The sequence below is a fragment of the Triplophysa rosa genome, linkage group LG7 (assembly GCF_024868665.1).
Source record: "Triplophysa rosa linkage group LG7, Trosa_1v2, whole genome shotgun sequence".
NCBI classification, from domain to species: Eukaryota; Metazoa; Chordata; class Actinopteri; order Cypriniformes; family Nemacheilidae; genus Triplophysa; species Triplophysa rosa.
In genome coordinates, this window is record NC_079896.1 from 21,443,840 (window position 1) to 21,459,424 (window position 15,585).

Consider the following 15,585-nt stretch of genomic DNA (forward strand, 5'->3'; position numbering starts at 1 on the left):
AACGTATTTAAAATAACGTAATACAAACTCGCATTTTGTACTGGATGTAAACAGGCAGCAGTGAGGTGCTCCGTTCATGCATCCTATATATAACAGGCAAGAAATCATATTAAACAATTTGTGCAATGCGCACGCGCATGTAACATATAACGAATGTTTAAATAAAGTCTTTTACCTAAACTAAATGTTGTTGACTATCAACAAATACTTAACAAATGAATGAAATAAAACGAAAGTGAAACTTAACATTAACTCGGATGCATCTACAGTGCCATCCTTCACGAGAGTTAGATCTCCTCTTTTAGTGCAAACTCTTTCACAGCTTCACATCCGCCCACCGCTATAGGCCTATGAGCTGTGAATGGGTCTCACAAAGAAATACGTCATCAACTAGGATTTATCATTTATATGGCAGGAAGACTAATTCCTATAGTGGGAAGAATTTCTACCGGTATATCGCAAACGATATAATATCGCCCATCCCTATTAACCACACCCCCACAAATCTACGTCAGTTCGTGGTATGATTTGACTAAGACCGCCCAAATGTATACGCAAGTGAGGTGGGAGTAGCTGTCAGTAAAATTGCTTTGGAACCTGATGTTCCAAATATGGTAAGAGGCGTTATATTTCCGTCACACACTTGCAGTATTCGACCAATCACTACGCACTGGTTAACTGGCCAATCATAGCACACCTCGCTTTGTTCAAAATCTGCGCGTTTCAGAGAGTTGGGGCAAAGAGGAGAAATACAGCGTTTTTGAACCTTAAATCGTGTATACACATTGCATTACATCTAAAACAAACGATAATATTCGTTTTAGCCGTATCGTATGACCCCTTAATAAAACAATACAGAAAGTAGCTTCAGATGTTCAGAAGCTAAAACGGCCATAATTTTTTTTAAAGCTGAATTATTATAATTAAAGACCAAAACAGTTAAAATATGAGACAAAAGCTCATTCAAGGTAATTTTTGCACAGATATCTTTAATTTTAGGTTCTTTATTACCGTATTCTGTATGTTATATCACGCAGTAAATTGTTGCCAGCATCATATTTGTCACTAGTCAACTGTATTAAATGTAAGATGACCTACTTATGTCTGGGGCCGGTGCGTTAAAATATTTAATCGCGTAAGGGGCGATTCACATTTCGGCAAAAAGTTGAACTATTAGTACAACTGCGCTGCTCATCAATATCAGTTCCAAAAGCAGTGAACCTATCAGAAGAATTTGGAGGCGGGGCAAGCATTGAGAGCTTCTGTTTACAGTAGCAAGTTGGCATGACAACTGTTTTATTTGACGGCAACATGGCGAAGGAGGCGCTCATAGTGGCTGTGTCCGGATACCAGTGTCTCGAGACCCTCGCATTCTAGGCTGCGCTTTAAAAAAAAACATATCTCGCGTTTTTAGACTCAGAGACGCCTTCTGTCTGAATGCCCCCTAAGGGCCTGATCAGACTTAACACGTCTTTTGCTGTTAAACGCGCCTCCTTTGAATTGTTTTCAGTTGGCAGGGAGCGTTTTGCGTGCTGCCTATGCGCGCCGGGCGCTATGGAAAGCCGATTTGGTCAAAAACGTTCAAATTTTAACACGTCAACAACGCGTTGAGAACGTGTTGTTTGCGCATTGTTTGCATGTAGAATATGTGTTGTTTACGCATGAAAAAATCTATGCATATTTGACGCGTAAACAACACGTATTCTACGAGCAAGCAACGCGTATTCTTATGGAAAGCAAATCCTGCCAAATTTAAATTAATTAATTAAACGATGAAAATGAAAATGAAACCAGATTAACAATTTCATTATGCATAACTGTGCACACAATATGTGCCAAAATAAAAAATAAAATGAAATGATTTTATTTTCATTTTCATTTTTACACTGACAATGCGTTGTCCCTGTCGAATTGAAAAAGAAAATGCATTTGGTGATTTGACATTTAATTTTCACTAAAATCTCGAGGCAAGACTGCCAATATGAAAATGAAAAGGCAAATGTGAAAAAGAAATTGCAAAAACATTTTTTACAAAGGTTTTTATCAATGTTCACGCAATAATACTGACACAATTCAAATTAAAATGTAAAGTTTGATTTTCATTTTATTTTATTTTCTCTTCTCTTTTATTTCGTTTTCATTTTCGTTTTTCAATTTGACAGGGACAACGCATTGTCAGTGTGAAAATGAAAATAAAATAATTTCATTTTATTTTTCATTTTGGCACATATTGTGCACGCAGTTGTGTATAATGAAATTGCTAATTTGTTTTTCATTTTCATCATTTAATTTATTTATTTAAATTTGGCAGGATTTGCCTCCCATATATTCTATACACAAACAACGCGTAAATGACGCATGACGTCGGACGTCAATTTCGTGTGTTTTTGAGCCATCCAGCCACATGACCGGTTTGAACGTGTAAGCGTGATGAGTTCCTATTGGCTGCTGAGCGGTGGGGTTAAACCATTACTGTAGGCCTTCCATTTGTAGACTCTTTGCCATCACAATGCATGTAAAATGCGAAGGATCCACTTATCGCTTTGTGCTTGACGGTGAAAGTCCTCACCACAACAAGCAATTCGATATAGACTTTAATAATCTTATTTTTTCTAATTTGCTCATAATTGAGATAGTTTTAGAGACACTAAATAAATAAATAAGAAAACAAAAATGCGGCCCATAGGGGGTCCATGGTGGAACTGCAAGGGGTCCGCTAATTACTGTTTACTCACAGGCAACTTTTTGTTAAAAATGTAAAGCATTGGAACAGAAATATTACAACAATGTTCTCTTTAAGCTGCACTCGTGCGTGGCCTCATTGAAGCTCCCGCTCATTGCAATTTTAACCTGTGTGCAGACAAAAACATAAATTCAGGCAGCGATAGCAAGCAATGGAAGAAACGTTACATCTGCATCATAAAAACCTGTAGGGTTAGAATCAGTGCATTCTCTGTCTCCCTTCCGATAAAAGTACACATGAAAGGAGTTGCGTGCAAATAAAGTGCATTCTCATATGTTTCTGAACTTCTGTTAAAATTTGTTAAAGCTGTAAAGCGCTAATTTGACAGACACCACACCGCTTCTGCATTGTAAACTCTGACAGAACTATCGTACGTGTTTAAAATCAATGAAACGCGCACCGTGTAGTACTGATGGTGCACATCAAACAAGTTACCCGAAAATAACGCGGATGTTGCTCTCCTTAGTCTGATATGATGCTCTGCAGAAAAAAACTTGTGTTCGTGTAACAGCCGCGTGATCAGCAATGCTGATCCACGAGAAAGACAATGGAATTAAAAATGATAAAATAGCGGTGTGTTCTGCAACACACAGAGAAGCGGAAGAACAAAAAAGAATGGCACTTAATAAAACAGCCTGATTTTACAATGGAATGCATAAAATCTGCACTAATTTCTTTCGCATCCAGAGACAACCCCTACCTCCACTACAATAGTCTTTGTGCCATTAACCAGGGTCAGTCATCTCATTGAAGCCTTAACAAAAACTAAGGTTCAAATAAATGTTTAATTGTCCATCTCACAGTAAAATGAAAATGTTTGATGCTGCAAATCGCTTAAAATAATCAAGCAAACTATATTAAAAACAAAAATAATACACAGAAAAGTATTTAGCCTATGTGCAACAATAACATAATAGTGCTAATGTAATGTCTTAACAACAAAATGTTGCTGTGACAATAAGGTTGTTTCTATTTAAATAGCTCCGTTTACACATTTAGTATAAAGGGGTCCCTGCTCCATGCATCTCTCATCTAAGGGGTCCTTGCCCCGAAAAATGTTGAAGACCCCTGATTTATAGCATTTATTGTAATATTAGGTATAATTATTGACACCCCACCCCGGACCTCACAAATTTTCAAACCCTGGCTACAGCCATGAGTCTTTGGTATATGAGTATCTTGTTTTGTTTTACACGTTCTTGATAAGAAAAACAAGCATACTGTACATAGGCTGTTCTGCCGGTTAACAATAAAGCCGAAAATGCGCTGCTCTTCGTTACAACTCCCGGTAAAAACAGTCGGATCGGACAAGAATATGTTGTTCTCTTTATCGGTTCATTGTCAGCGTCTCTCTTACTTAGCTCTGCATTTTATCAATAAATAAAATAAACAAAGGTAACAAGAACTACAGCGTGTTTTAAAACGTCAAAAAAACACCATCAGTACAAACCTCAAAAAAAATTTTGATTTACAGGCAATAACTTAAAATAAATATAATATAAAAATTATACTATAAAATAAAATAGGAATCAAATAACGAAGTCTCTTCACACTAAGTGCACGTAACCTGCAATGGTGACATTAAATAGATTAAAGACACCCTTCACTTATCATGTCCAGTGGTGTAGGGTTAGTGATGCCGTACCATACTACAGTTTTTGCACCGATCGAAGAGGGTTTGAATCCACCTATTGCCCAACATGCTCTTCTCCTTTTCCCATTACTAATCAGAGTGGAAAGGCGTTTATTTTCAACACAAATAAAGAAAACGCTCCGAAAGTGGAGATAAAACACCTCACAGGTAATAAATAATAAATTGTTTATCTGGTAGGGAGGGCTTTAACTATCCCAATAATGTGGCATTCATTTAATGAATATGATCATTTACACTCAAAATGTTGTTATTGCATGCTGTTTTTTTAATGTACTACAATACTGAGGTGCAAATATATGCCACTGTAGGCCTAGATATATATAAATATTTTACTCTAGGCCAAGGGGGTTGCCTGCCGCCGCTCATAGATTCTATTTGGATAGTGGTTTTGTGATTTTTTTTAGTTTAACAGATAATATAATTGTAATTTCATATTAAAATTAAACAATAAACCATCTAAAATCATTTAACTAAATTAAATGTGAAAAAATGGATGTATGTGCAAATAAAGTCTGGAAGAAAAAAGAGGAGAGCCTGGAAGCATGTCCTAGTGGCCTGAACCCCAAAGCTCAAGTAAAAAGGAAGAGAATGAAGTAAGGGCTGAACTCAAGAGCAGAGCTCAAGGAGAACAGTCCAGAGGAGAAGAGCCAGAGAGAGCAGATTCCGGTGAGAATGAAGAAGAAGAGACAGAGCATATCTTACATACCCTTTTAAAAGATTCAATTTAAATCGAAAATGGCCCAAAACACACAATATTTTGTCATTGTTTTGCTGTGTAGTCCTTCAGGTCACTGGGGTCCACCATCTCGCTTGAACAGATTTTGCCAAGATGTTCTTATGGCAACATTGTTGACAACATTTTTGTAGAAAAGGTCTGCACCCACTCCAAACTATAACCATAACCATATCCCTTACATCAGAGGAAATTATAGATGAATAACAAGGGTGCAGAGGCACAAAGCCTTGGTTAGCTTCATTTTAACATGAAGTGTAACTTATCCCTCAAATCTGATTGGTTGATTGAAATGTTGTCCCAGGTTGGTTGATTGAAACATCTCTCACTTGGCGAAATCAGAAAAGCCCCACCATTTCACAGGACCTGAAGTTAGAGACTCGCAAGGGGTTGTTCTGTGCACATCAGTAACTGTCAGGTTTGTCTCAGCTGCTCTCCTGCCCAGAGTCGGCGCCACGAGGGGGCACTAGGGGGCATGGCCCAGCCACTTCAGTCACTGTTCCCCCTCACATTTTAAAATGATAAAAGACGAACTCATTTAAAAAACATTCGGAGAATGAATTTGCTCTTGTTGTTTCTTTAATAAATATAAACCAGAGGGTAAAAAATAATTTATTTATTCGTTAACAGATCTTAAAGACATTGTCTTGTGCTGTACGTTCATGTGTTGTTAAAAACACAAGCTAAAGGGCTGCTTGCATCCAGCGGCAAAGTTTCTGTATGCATTGCTTAACAAGAAACGGGCATTACTATTATGCAGACAGTGACAAGTGGAGATACAGGCTGTCTATCAGAAAGCAAGAGCTCGCTCTTTAGTGTTGTTATATTGATGCGATCGTTTTGTTAGACATAAAGCTCTACTGGGGAACAGCCCCCTGTATACTTTTTCTGTCACTTTTTCTTTAAAGCCTGCTTTTGACATTTTTCTATATATGCGTCTAAATTAATAATCTTCATTTATTAACTTCCGCTGAATTTATGTAGGCTATGATCGGTGTATTTCCAGTTCTTTTAAACGTCATACAACATTTGCTCTCCTCCAAGTTGATATTAAAGGGGTCATATGGCGGAAATACGTGTTTTTATGTGTCTTTGGTGTGTTATAAGTTGCCCATGCATGTATTAGACACGTAAAATTGCAAAAATTAAAGTGTCGGAACAAAAGATGCATTCTATCTAAAAGCGAATGCGAACCCAGACCTGCCTGAAACGCCTCGTGTAACCACACCCCGAAGAATGTACGTCACTTCGTAACACGATTTGACTTAAGACCGCCCAAATCTAAACGCAAGTGAGGTGGGCGTACTGGTAAATCCCATTGTATCGTCACCGCCGCAGCCATGTCGTGGAGACGCTGTGTGTTCATTGCGAAAAGAAAGACTCTTTGTTTGCCATGCCAAAAGATGAGACAACTAAAAACGAATGGTTACATTTTATTTACAACACTGTTCCAGAAAAGTACAGTCCGAATGTTCAAGTTTGTGCAGCGCATTTCACCGAAGATTGCTATATGAACCTGGGAGAGAGATTAAGACCAGCTGTGCACGAAAGCTTTGGTTAAAAAGTGGGGCCGTTCCAACCATTAAAACTTTGCTGGCGCTTCAGATTCGCAACCTGTAAGTATATTTTTATTGTAAAAGACTTTGTTACGGACTAACGCGAGTTGAGTTTGTCGTGTGTTTGTGATCTGCAAATGCAGACGCACGCAACGTGAAAAAAGACAACATAAGTCCTAATAATCAGTAATAATGTTCCCACTAGAGGCAACAAATGTCGTGTTTATAATGTCTTTTTATATTTAGTATTTATTTTGGGTTTATTGTCTTTGTTGAGTCGCGACGAGACGTGGCGTAACACTGGTTGATCAAGAAGGGCCAAAGCGCTCGCGTTATTTATACCATTCCCTGCTGTAATGCGAGCTTGTTTCTATCGCACACAAACTCTGTATGATGTATATGGTTGTTTGTTTATAGTCTTTATAACGTCGTATATAAAATGTAAAACAGTTAGCTATAGTTTTTAACTATTTAACATCATATTTTTTAATAAAACCTTACCAATCCTTTACATCCTGCTCAAGTTGCGCTGGCAAAGTTGATGTATAGGCTTGATCATCTTCATTTTCCGGATCAGATTCGGGCTTGAATTGATATAAGGAAGTACCGATGACATTTTATCACCTATCAGTACAATTGCGTGGGAACATGATGTTACGAATATGGTAAGAGGCGTTACATTTCCGTGAAACGCTTGCAGTATTCGACCAATCACTACGCACTGGTTAACTGGCCAATCATAGCACACCTCGCTTTTCAGAGCGATGAGCTTTGTAAAAAATCAACGCGTTTCAGAGAGGCGGGGCAAAGAGGAGATACAAACATGCACGGTATGTGGAAAATACAGCGTTTTTGAACCTTAAATCGTGTATACACATTGAATTACATCTAAAACAAACGATAATATTAGTTTTAGCCCTGTCATATGACCCCTTTAAAAAAATTAGCCTTTCAGTTTCAGTGTCTTTCATACAATGTCTTTTAGTTCAGTTCAATTTATTAGCTTTGAAAAAGCTATGTGAAATATGCAATGCTGTCCTCGAAATGGACATTTAGAATTGTTAAACTTGAGACTTCAAAACAGCAGCGTGCACTGGATGAAAAGCTTTGTATCTACAACTGGCAGGTATTGCGCACCGATGGGCAGTATTTAACTAGATTTTTATTGTGTTACAGTTAAAAATGTCTGGCTCTTTAATGTTAATCAATGAAAAAGGCAGTGCGCGGCTGACGTGTGCGAACATGGATTTCTTCGCGCACTCGTTATGTGCGAATGTGCCGCTTTTACAAGTATGATTTGTTTAGCCTACCACGTTGCATATAGATCAGGTTTTCCGCGATTATCTCTGATAAAAAAGTAAATTGTTAAAACTTAAACTTGAGAAGAAAACTGGGGCATGGCGGAGTGCCGCTTCTTAACACCAGAGCCGAACACTGAAACAGAACAGAGCGAGACTTCAGCCTATGTGCCGTGTTTCAACCTCGAATTGTCCTACCCTGTCCGATTTTCCTACCGCAGGGCAAAACTTAGGCTATAATCTAAACCACATCGACAAAATAAACAGGTAGGATGATTTTACAATGCAAAATACCCTGTCAGATAGTCCTACTAGTTTAAAATGAACACATTAAATAAATTTACATCGTAAATACCCTGTCAGATTATCCTACCAGCATAAAAGAAATATGTATGATTAATTTACAGAGCAATACCCTATAATTGTACTACCAGTACTAAATAAAACACCCTGGCCACACCCCCTTTGAACTGTTGCCCTCTAGCCAGTGCTTCAAATGGAGTACAAGAACATTTAGGATACAAAGTATATATTTTTCCCACGGATAATGTCATAACCTATTCCTATCTCTTGAAGCCTATCTGTCAGCTCATCTCACTCCTTGCACAGATGTAGACAATTCCAGCCTTATGGATGTGACAAAATGCTCAGAGAATCTATTTGTTACCAGTTTACTGAACCATATTTTAGTAAACACTTGTTAATAGAGTTTAAACTTCAAAAAATATCAGACCGGGAACACAACACATTCTAATTTGGACTTAGACCTACAAATGAATTCGACTATTTGTATTTTAGAAAGAGACAAAAAGTATACAGTACATAAAGCCATATAAACCCTGTGAAATAAAACCCCCGTTTAACCATCGCTCAACGTGCTTGTTTTTCTTTTTTTGTGCAGGTAATATATGGGTATCATATTTTCATATTAACACATCATCAGAAATGTCGTAATTCTGAATTTCGTTAGAGAAGGAATTTATTTATCCATCTATAATTTAAATTAGAGACAAACCTTTTGCAGAACGTATAGAAAACCCGAGCAAACATTAGATTCTTCTTCTTAAGTGTGAAACTACTTTTATTTATACTGGTTATTTTCGTTCAGATTAATATTCAAGAAAACTAATAAAAACATTTTTCATTCTAAAACTTTAAAAACCACACCACTGCTAGCTGTTGTGACTATTGTTGATAAATGTGCTTATCTTATGAAAGTAGTACTTTTTCTACATTTTTTAAATGTTTTTAAAAATATTTATTTAACTTATTTTTAAAAAGAAAAACTGATTTCTGTATAAATTTGTATTTATTTATCTTATATTTCAATAAAATGTTATTATAAAACATTACTTTATTTTCATCAAGTCTGATAAAACATATTCTTCCTAACTGCAACAATATTTCTTCATCTAAAATCTAATGGATACAAATAACAAACGCAACACCATGCTGTGTCCAATGGAGTTCTAATTCTGACAATAAGGTAAATTCTGAACTTTTTTGCTCATAGCCATCTTAAATATTTACATACAATTTTGTATCTGAATTGTTTTATTTGAAGTAGACATTTCACCTTACAAGCGTGCAGTGTGCTTAAAAATCATTCCCACAGTATTTTGCTTCCACCTGTAGCAGCTTCTTTGTTACAAACAAATGCCGCCTTTGGGGCAGTTAAAGCCCTCCCTACTACACCTACCAGTAACTTTATCAGATAAAAGCTTCATTATTTATTAGCCGTGAGGCTAATTTCGGAACATTTCCTTTATTTGCGCTAAAACAAATATGCCTTTTCAATCTGATAAGGGATGGGAAAAGGAAAAGAACACATTTGGCAATAGGTTGATTCGAACCTGCGTCAAGCTGCGGAGCAGTGCAGCGTCTTCACCAATATACCATTCGAGCTGGTATGCGATTGGTGTCTTTTATTTACATAGTGTCTCTGCTAAAACAATCACTCGAGAAAAGAGTACGAGAAAATTTGAAAATAAATAAGATTATTAAATATCTATATCTAATAGCTGTTGTGGCGAGGACTTTCACTGGCCGTCAAGCAAAAAGAGATAAGTGGATCTTTCGCATGTTACATGCATTGTGATGGCAAAGAGTCTAGAAATGGAAGGCAACCCCCTAGGCCTACAGTAATGGTTTAACCCTACTGCTCAGCAGCCAATAGGAACTAATCATGCTTACATGTTCAAACTGGTCAAGTGGCTGGATGGCTCAAAAACATGCGAAATTCTGAATATCTGTTTGCACGTAGAATACGTGTTATTTGCGCGTAGAATACGTATTGTTTACGCATCAAAAACACGTTGATTTTTCACGTGTAAACTACACATATTCTTTGCACAAACAACACGTATGCTTCCTGCTGCTGACCAACTTTATGGAGATGCAGATTTAATTTTCCAACAGGACTTGGCACCTGCACACAGTGCCAAAGCTACCAGTACCTGGTTTAAGGACCATGGTATCACTGTTCTTAATTGGCCAGCAAACTCGCCTAACCTTAACCCCATAGAATTGTCCTTTTGACAATAATATGCGTTCTCTCCAGTGTCTCGTCATTAGCCCCGCCCCTCTCGTTTCCTGTATTGTTTCCCGGCCGTGTCTAATGTCTTCCACCTGCCCTGTGTTGTTATCCCTCATTTGTGTTTCCCTTTAAATGCCCTCGTATTTAATTGTCCTGTGCTCGTTCATTGTATATTCACTATGTTTGCTTGTCTGCTGTCATGCGCTATGTCTTTGAAAACACCACGTCTTGTTCCTGTATGTGAGTTACCCCAGTTTAAGTCTAGTGTAGTTCTTGTCTAGTGTTGTTCTAGTTTAGTTTTATTAGTCTATGTCCTGTTTCGCCTATTGTCCTGTTTTATGGTTTATACCCCATCGTGGGTCTTTGTTTTTGTTTCTTTGTTGAAATAAATATCCCGTTTGTTAACCCCTTCATCACTGCCTGCCTGCAGTTGGGTTCTTTCCACGAGAATCGTGACAGCGTTGGGTGTTTCAAAAGGCTCTCACTAAATCCTTGGTGTTTCGAGTCTGACGTCATCAACCAAACGTGTTTTTTCGTCAATTTTAACAATCATAGGTAGTTTAGATGGTTAGGGTTAGGGTAAAGGTTTTGTAAGACTTGAAATCATTTTACATACTGCATTGCCATTTTGCATATTGCATTTCAAATTGAAAATAGCTACCAATATGCTTCCATAGACGCGGGCTAACCGAGCAAGGTCAGAGCAAGCTCCATTCAGCTTGTACCTTTTTAAAGTTTCTGATAATATGACTAGAGCGCTCGCGCTATAATCCTTGACTGACAGGACAGCTGTTTCGGTGGTCAACTAGCAAAATAAAATCCACTGCGTACTGCTCTTTTCAAAGAGTCAATCAAAAGAGCATTTTCTGTGTGATCGCCCGCTTAGGGGTGATTCACATTTCCTGTCTTTTGTGCACGCAAATTCTTATTTTAAGGCCCGATTCACATTTCGCGTCTTTTCTGCGCGCATATTCATTATTTTAAATGTAGACAAATAGGCGTGCGCAAATAGGGGGTGACGCGGTCGTGACGCTCATGCAGTGCGGCGCGCACATTTTTCTAGGCGCGTCGGTGCCGCATCGAGATGGAAAAAGTTTAACTTTTCGGTCATTTGAAGAGAGAAAGAGGCGCGGCTAGAGTTTTCCGCACTGTTTTATATGCAAAATGTGAACCGGGCCTTAATGCGACAAATAGGGAGCGACGCAGTAAGCATAGTGCGCACATTTTTCTAGGCGCGTGGGCGGCGCATCGAGATGAAAATACTTTAACTTACCATGGGTCATTTGACTGAGAAAGCGGCACGGCTCGCTTTTTCCATGCGGTTTTAGACGCGAAATGTGAATCGCCATTTAATTTTCCATTAAATGCACAGCCCTAATCGTAATCAATAATACATTTTAATTTTGTTGAATGTACTGTATATCATACTGTGTAATGGTCTTATACTTTCTGTGAGCGGCCTCTATGCTAATATCAGTTTGTTTTGTTTTTCATGTCCTGTCCTCGGGAGGTCGTCAGACCAAGCTCCGGTTTTCTGATGCTCTTCCCAGTCCAGCCAGACGCTCGTGATGATGGGCAGGCTACCTGATTGGTAACTACAGCCACAACCTACAAGTTATCATGTTACAAGTTATCTTTTCACTCTTCAGCTCGGCTATTATTTATTTGCATAGAATCTTACAATCTCTCTGTAGTTGCAGCAGTGCTATTTTAATATGCCAGAGGAGAACTGGCTCTCCCAGTTGAGTCTGGTCTCTCCCAAGGTTTTTTCTCCACTTTTGTACATGCAGGTATATATTTATAGTGGAGTTTTTGTTCCTTGCCACTGTTGCCACTGGCTTACTCACTGGGTGACTGCTGACTTTGTAATCCATAAATATGAACAACTTATGTTTTACAACTTACATGCGCGTTAATATACTTACTCTATCTGCACATTTTGATATTGTTGCAAATTGTTCTAAATAATACTTCAAATGAATAATTGACAGTGTCTGACAATCCAACATAGTATTTATTTCAGTTACGTTTCATCAGTGTACATTGCGAGAAAAACGTAATAATAATACCATTATTTTATTATATTTTTCTCATCTATTACTATTATTACTATTATGTTTTTTAATTATGATATTTATAAAGCTATATACAGTACATAAAATTGAATATATTTAGGAGTTTTAAAATCACCATGAAACGGAAGTTGCGATTGACTTCTTTTCCTTATCGTGACGTATATCCGAGTGAAACTGCTTCTGAAATTATAAAAAATGTAGGGCGGGGCTTTATTTTTATCCAATGGTCAGGCTAAAAATGCCTGACCATTGGATAGTCAGTATAGTACTACCTCTTTTTTTGTTGCTTACATCATGTGGTGAAGAGTTGTTGTTGAGAGGGGGAGAGGAGCTTAATGTTTTTGATTAAAGATTACAAGTGCAAATGAATTTAAAAAATCATAATGGTGTCCGTGGATACATCATTTATTATAATCACTGCAACACTGTGTAAAACACTTAGAATTTTCCTGTTCGATTTCATGGGGACTTTAAGTACAGTATATTGTAGCAGTGCATAGCATATTTGATCATTCTTAGTCTTAATATAATTTGTTTTTATTTTATTTAATATATTTATTATTCTTTATTTAAATATATACATTCATACTTTGTTTTATATATTTTTTACTTTAAGTTATTTCTTTATTATTAAATGTATGTCTATACAGTGTGTATTGTGTATGCACATCTCTGCTACAATCAACACTTAAAGTTTGTTTCTAGAAAACATGTTGTACTATTCTTGTACTATTATTACACTGAATGTTACAACTTACCCCACTGTGTAAATATGTTTTTTAACCCTATAGTTAACACTTGCTAGGAGTTGCTGACATGTTTCAACATGGTGTTATATTTTAGGCAACAAGAGAGTGATTTAGATACTATATGGTTGGAGTTGGTGACTTACAGATCAAGCTCAGAAATCGAGAAAACATATCGTCGCCTTGGAATTATAAGGTTCTATCTGCAAAACATTCATTAAAGCAATACATTTTCAAGCAACACAAATAATTTACTTACAAGTTTTGTTAAAACATTTAGTGTATAATAATGTGTAACAAAACAATTTACATGTTTTTATGACACTTATTTCATATTTTAGGATGCTTTTTTCTTGTTAAAGTTAAGCATAAAAGGCTGTGCTAATTGTTCGATCGTATCGTTCGATCGTTCGATGTGTATCGATGTTTTATCCACAGAAGGTGGGACAGATCAAATTACTTTTTAGAGATGAGTATGGCTGAAAAAACATAATGTTTTTTGTTGTAATCAAGACTCTTGACGTTGTTGACTATTTGGCATTAACTGCATTATAAAAGTCTATGTAAACACAGGTATTAGGAAGCTAGCACTGCTGGCTAGTGTTGTGTCAATAAATATAAAAAAAATAATCTCTTCAACAAAACAAAAAATACTGTCGGTTGAACTGCTCTCGTTGAGAAGAGTATCAATAAAACAGTCAACTTTGTTGTTTCTTTTAAACATAGTTTAAAATGCACACATTAAAAAAAATAAACATGGCATACTGTAAATAAGTTGTCACAGAATAAGAATGTGAATAACTCAATTTTGACCAAAATGTCAGATAGAACCTTGTAATTCTAAGGCAACAATATGATGGTAAATTTTACTTTCATGCTGCCAAAACAGTTGAGGTTCAGTATCTCAACAAAAACACATCAAAACTTTCCACAAATGCACAGGAGCCCATCTTCTGAGAGTAAGAAAAATGCTGAAAGCACAAATTGCTCAACCCTTCATAACTATGTAAAATAGATGTTACAATTAACCCTGTGTTAGGTTGTGCCTCGCTCACTCCTACATGTGATGTGTACAAACAATGTACATACTACTGTATAGAGCAGACTAGAAACTTCCAGGTAGCTGTGCTGAACCAGGTTGGAGATAAACACTACAAGACAGCAGTCCTCCTGGACCGAGTTTGGACACACCTGATGTATATGGTATACTTTGTTGGTGCGTTCCAAACGGGGTATATCGGCCTCCACAGGGCACTTTGGAGTGAAAACAATCATGGCCGCCATATTGAAAGGTCATTCCAAACCGAAGTGCTCATAACTGACCACTTCAAAGGGCCCTTTGGAGTGAAGGATTTCAAAGGGTGCAACTGATGAACACTTCACGCCCCCATGATTCTTTGCGTGGCGACGGTGTCACCTTATGGGCACGGGATGATGACGCAGAAGGGAAACTTGCTGGGTCCCCTACACCCTTTAACCCTTCGAAGCTCTCACTCTGGAGGGTAAACCCTTCGAAGGGCATAGGGATAGGCCCTTCGGAATGGAATTCTGGGCTTATGTCCAATATTATGTATATAGTGTGTATACTGTCCATATACATTATTAAATCTGTATTTTTTGTGTGTATGTCTTGTATTGTGTATATTTTGTATAATGTAAATCTGTATGTTGTGTATAGTATACTTTGTATGTGCTATATTGTGTATATAATGTGTACACTGCTAAATCTGTATAGAAAAACTGTATTATATTAAATATTTGTAGAGTATTCAATCGATTCGATTCAAAGTACATTTTCATTACAATTTTGAATTTCAAAAACAAAGGTTTGCTTTTCGAAAGTTTACATTTGAGGATATGATACTTAGCTAAAAAGTTTTTTTATTAAAGGTTAATCAAATAATTTTCATGATTTTCACAATTATAAAAACCAAAAATAAAAAATTGGGGTTCACGTGGCAGAACATCGCACCAAAATGTCCAAAACAAATGAACTGATGTTTCCAGTTACTCCAAACAAATAGAGCAGTTTGTGTCAATATCATTTTTTAGTCTTTTGAGTGAACACTTGTCTGGATAAAACCTATGAATAAATTTGAAGGTAACCTCTTTCATTTTGTTTGTTACTAAGTATTTGTGTGATAAAAGTCCAAACTTTTTTCCAGGGGATATCATTTACAATTCCAGTAAGAAATTACATATGGCAAAGAAACCAAGTCTTGCTGAAATAAACTTCTGATTCTC

At 37.0% G+C, this 15,585-nt stretch overlaps 1 long non-coding RNA gene across 1 annotated transcript in view; it reads left to right on the forward strand.

Moving 5' to 3' along the window:
* The window catches only part of LOC130556430 (uncharacterized), a 49,123-nt gene that overhangs the window by 2,718 nt on the left and 30,820 nt on the right, over positions 1-15,585 (forward strand). The gene's annotated exons all lie outside the window — the stretch shown is intronic.